Source organism: Chaetura pelagica, unplaced genomic scaffold, assembly GCF_000747805.2.
Source record: "Chaetura pelagica isolate M959 unplaced genomic scaffold, ChaPel_1.0 scaffold62, whole genome shotgun sequence".
NCBI lineage: Eukaryota > Metazoa > Chordata > Aves > Apodiformes > Apodidae > Chaetura > Chaetura pelagica.
Genome location: NW_009952438.1, coordinates 1361389 through 1366963, shown reverse-complemented (window position 1 = coordinate 1366963; position 5575 = coordinate 1361389).

Genomic DNA, 5575 nt, shown 5'->3' with positions numbered 1-5575 from the left:
GCCTCTCCTGGCTGTACAGCCACTGGCAGCAGACCTTGGCAGATGTGCTGGGTCACACACTCCTCTCCTGGTGCTTGGGTCTGTGTTACCAGCTCTGCGTTTGCAGGTGATAAGGAAGCAAAGGTTTCTGAATACCTCTTCCATCCCTTAATGAGTGCTCTAGGAATTCTGTCAGGACTCTCAGTGTTTCCCAGTGTAAATCCTGGAGTGAAATCTAGACCTTTGTTATTTAAGCTAGACAAAGCAAGCTGAGTTTTATTCTGCAAGACACACTGAAACAAATTCACTCTGTGTGTAACTCTTCTGAAATAATAATTTTAGCCAATAAGTCAGGAGGAGCTTGAAGAATTATTGGGTTCTTGGGGATGAAAATATTCATATTGCCCATTACAGTCTGATAAAGATCATGTCATCTGCAACCACTTTGCTGTTCTTTTAAGAACCTAAGGAACAAGAAAGTAGTCCTGCTTTATCCACCTGAGAGACACTCAGTAGAGCTCAGGTGTGGATTTGGATGTTGAGAAGAGATACCTTTCTGCCAAATTTAGAGAGCTTGGGATATTTTCCTTGCCCACTTCTGGCCACAGTGCCTGGCAAATGTAAAAGTATCTACAAAAACGACAGGATGCAATTTCTTACTTCTCAACTGTGATCAAAGCTTAGAGAAAAGTTTTCTGAGCTGAGTGCACGGACTCAGCCCCAGAGACAGATTCAGCCTGTGAGTACTGAATGGAGAGGTGAAGTCAACAGGGTTTTAAAAGAACTTAACACTTAATAGAGACTGAAGAGAGTGAGCTGCAAACACAAAATATTTCCAGAACTGCATCTCCATCATCCTAACACTTTTTAAATTAGTTATTATGAGCTATTTTAAAGAAGATCCCCATTTGTCTGCAAATGAAATGATATCATGAAAGCTACAGAAGTGCCCCAGACCCAGCAGTGTGTTTGTGTAGATGTGGTTTATTGCTGCATTTGCATGTGCAGCTGATTTAGATACTTGAGAGAGGTTCCCATGAGCAGTGGGTGAGGAGGCAGGGTCATCTTTACTGGGTAGGATTTACCTTGACAGGATGAACTCCTGTGTTATGGGCTGGCACCACAGGATGGATGGATGTGCAGCATCCTTGTGGAGCAGAGGGGATTCCACAGGAAGGGCCGACTTCAATACATCCAGTTCTTGTCTAAGAGTCTGAAAAGGTCTCAAGGCATGAATTGCTTGTGTCATTCCTAGGAAAGGGTCAGCCTCCATCTCTGCAAGGTCTGAGTTACAGGATGTTGGGCTACAATTCAGCTGCACAAAACCAAACCAGTTGTTAGACCCTCCTGTCAAGAAATCCTTAAGCTCCCCTGGACCTTTCCACATACTTCAGTCTCATTGGCTACAAAAGCCTCTGCAGGATAAAGGGCTTGGAACTCCCTCTTCAGTGCTTCAATCATGTCCCTAAGCACTATATCTATATTTCTTTTAGACACTCCCAGAGATGGTGCCTCCACCAGCTCCCTGGGCAGCCTGTTCCACTGTCCAACCACTCTTTGGGTAAAGAAATTCTTCCTAATATCCAGCCTAAACTTCCCCCGGTGCAGCTTCAGGCCATTTCCTCTGGTCCTGTCATTATTCACAGCCATGGGTTTTCCTGGCCAGTCCTCAGCTGAACACTAGGGAAGTGAGATTTCTCATTTCCCTTTAAAAAAATAAAGAAATAGTAAAAAAAATTTGAAATGGTCAATTTGCTTCTCTACTGAGGAAGCAGTAGTGATTTCTTTATAGAAAAATACTTACAAAAGAACAGACCTTGAGCCATTCCATGGGAAAGTGCAGATTCCAGGCGATTTCATGGCATCATTTGTTCCTTCTCTTGACTTGCTGTGTGGCTGGAGCACGTTTTCATGCCTCCTCTCCCAGCAGTAACACAAGAACATTTCTCTAAAGAACTTCTCACAAGAACTTCTCTAAACTGCTGCTTCACTGGAGTATTTCCTGCTCTTGCCAGAGGGGAAAGGTCCTGTCCTCAGGTAGTGCCTGTACCTGGGAAGCCAGTGCCCCTGGGGCTGGTGTGTGGCTGCTGTGCTGGGACCTGCTGCCCATGGGGGTTTCCCCTGCCCGACCCTGGGGGCACCAGTTGGAAGCCTGGGGGCACCAGTTGGAAGCCTGGGGTCAGAGGAAGGGGATCCTGCAGCAGGTCCTGATCCCCCTGCCTAGCCTGCACTGCCCATGGGGGTTTCCCCTGCCCGAGCCTGGGGGCACCAGTTGGAAGCCTGGGGGCACCAGTTGGAAGCCTGGGGGCACCAGTTAGAAGCCTGGGGTCAGAGGAAGGGGATCCTGCAGCAATTCCTGACCCCCTGCCCAGCCTGCAGCTGGGGTGCACCCAGCAGGGCTGGGCTGGGATTCCCCAGCCAGCAGCCAGAAATGACACGGGGGAATTCAGGGTGGAATTCTAAAATGAAAATCAAGGAGGAAGCTCAAAACAGGCCAGTAATGCATCCCTCTTTTAAGTTAGATTTCTGTAAAGAATCAGATTTATTTTGGGTTCTTTTTTGTTCTCAGACATTTTTTCCTTCTGTTAAATGTTTTCAAAACATTAAAAGAGTTTAATGACTTGGTAAATTCCAACTTGTTCCAACAACCAGGTTATGTCATTGAATCAGCTGTAGCTATAAAATCTCACTGAAGGCATAGCTGTAATTCTTCTGTAATGATAGTTTGAGCTGACAGACACAGGTGTTTTTGGCTGATGTTCTGCCCTTCTGAGGAGCTTGCTATCACTTACCTTATTCCATTCCAAGTGTTTAATAAGCTGGCTATTTCAAAGCACCCTGTGGGATTTAAAATGCACATTTTTCCCCCCAGAAGTCTCCAGTCTCTGAGCTGCAAGCTAAAATGAATAATTGCCCTACTGTACCAAGGGCTTGTGGATTTAGTAAATAAATACTGCTTTAGTTTTCAGTATGGAGAGAGCAATGGTCCCAAATAACCTTTGGAGAGAATTACATTAGACATCTTTCAGAACTCACCTCACCAAAAAAACCTCCAAGACCAGCAAGAACAGAGTTAAGCAAATACAATGCTCTTAATTAAATATATATTATAAATTTGAAATAGATTTTCCAGAGTTTGCCCCCTTGCTTACCCCCTTAATTTTCTGTTAATTATTCCTCCCATATTTCCCAGGAGTCACATGAGACTCGAGTCTTCTCTTACATAAAGTGGCACTGATGTGATTTTAGTGAGTTCATATTATTCTGGACTTCAGAAGTAAAAACCAAAAGCCTGGAACCTGTGTGGCTTTGACTTTTGTCTTAGCAGCTTTAATTGAAGGAGATCTTTTATTTAAGGCAAAATCTCATTATAGCAACTCAAATAGCAGTGTCCTACACCAGTGGCCTTTTCCATCTGAAACTCTACTTTCCACGACAGTATCCAAAACTATTATTCCCTGTGACTGCATAAAGAAGTTGAAAAGCCCTGAGTATTTGTGCTTGCTGATTTCTGCTCTGCACTGGAGACAAGTGCTAAATGTTAATGGGCACTCTGAAGGAAAAAGTATTTTTATTTGTGAGAGCCCTTACACAGTTGGAAGTTGGCCCTGGAAATCAGACCTTTTGAAATTCCTCACCAAAAGAAAGCAAGGTTCTTTTCTGCTCTTCATGGATATCAAAGGGATTTTGTTCGTGCTTGAGAGCATCTGGCTCTAATTGTGTCAAATAGCCCTGAGCATCTGACTTTAACTCTAGAAGCTGAGAAATTCCACCATGGGAACCACTTCTGCACGGACCCTTTGGAGGCAGGAGGAGTCAGGATGTGTTTGTGCTTCAACAACCAGCCTAAAAAAACAGGAAAAGAGCAGCGTGACAGGAGCAGAACAGACAGAGAGCTTTGATTTTGGAACAAACATCGTGTTCCACAAGGATGAGAGCAGGAAATGGAGACAGAAACTGGAGTTTCTTCTTAAAACTAGTTGATTTGGCCCAACTACTCTGCATGTTCAGTCTCAGATGTCCCGAATGCAGAGCATGATTCACACTGTATTCACACTCCCATTAGCACATGTTGCAGAGAAGCCACTCTGTGCATGGACTCCTTCTCAGTCCACACATAGTGCAATGATCTAAGCACTTCAGTCAGCAGCATTTCTTTATGGTTAGACTATACATGTGGATTTCCTGAAATTATGCATTAATTATATTTTAGAAGTAGGATGGAGGACTGAGAGAGAGAAAAAAAGGGCATAAAATAAAATCTAATGACAGGCTGCCCTTGAGGATGAAGTTTTTCCTTTCATTGCAGTGTTCATTCATTTCTATGGAGTGTGAGTAAAGAGAAAGGAAATAGCTTTTGGCCTGATGAGCACTGGGAGGATGTTTCTGCACAAGAATACTTTGTATGCTGTACATCCAGACAGTTTTCATTGCACTGGCTGGAAGAGATTGCCAGGCATGAGCGTTATTAGTGAAAAATGCTGAAGCTGAAGAAGATAAACCCTCACCTAAATTTTACAACTCAAGCAGTTAAGAAGTCCAGTGAAACTGTGATATAGTTTTAAAAGTAAAGAGGGCACAAAAAAATCAGTTTTTAAGCAGAAGCTATTGCTATGTCAAGAATTACACCTGGTGCAAATGAGATTCTGCAAATTCTGGAGTGCAGTGGCCCTGGTCCAGCAATGAAATGATTTAGCATCATCCACACCCTGTGGGTGCATTGCCCTGCAGTCCTGATGTGCACAGGGAAAACTGGAGAGCACCAGAGACCCTCACAGGGAGCTGCAAAGCACTGAGCTGGGAAACACCAGCTTCCCAGTCCCCTGCCTGGCCTGGCCCTGCCTGGCGAGAACAGCCTAGTTGCTCACACACAGCCCAGAGCACCCCAGGAAAGGCAGGGTGGCATTATTAAAGATCCTATTCCCTGCAAAATAGCTTAAATAAAAGGAATAAGACATGACAGTCTTTTTTGCGGTTATTTAGTTTCATATGGACAGTGCTTTGTGTTTACAGCAGGCAAGTTGTGTGACTTCACACCAGTCTTGGCTGAGCTGTTGGTCCTTGTGGTATTTCAGATTTCACACCTCATGCTGTAAAACTTTCCAGGACCAGCTCTGTGCTTTGAAGTACACAGGGTATGGCAGTAAACATTAACGAGTCATAAATATATTTGGCCCAAACCCCATGTTTTACAGATTGTACTTACCTTGGTCTGTGGTGATCCCGTTCATTCCTGTGCAATTCCAGGCATGTGTAGGATGGCAGGTAGCTCACAGTTACACTGTTCTGATGAAGCAAGCAGGCCTTATGGGAAACTTTTGTATTAAAGGCTGAAAATAAACAAGTAGATATTGAAACGAGCTATGGTGGCTGTGTGTTTTCTTGGCCAAGATGGTTAAAAGGTTTTTGCTGCTGCTAAACTGTGGATGAATGGTTATTCAAGTGACACGGTCACAATAGCAAACAAACTCTGAAGAATATGGCAGATAAAAGCATGCAGTTTAAGAGCTAATTTTGAATGAAGATAACCCTTGACAGCTTATGTTAACGAAGGGCTGGTCTAATTGAAGCCACGTGCAGTTGTGTGCCCTGGGTG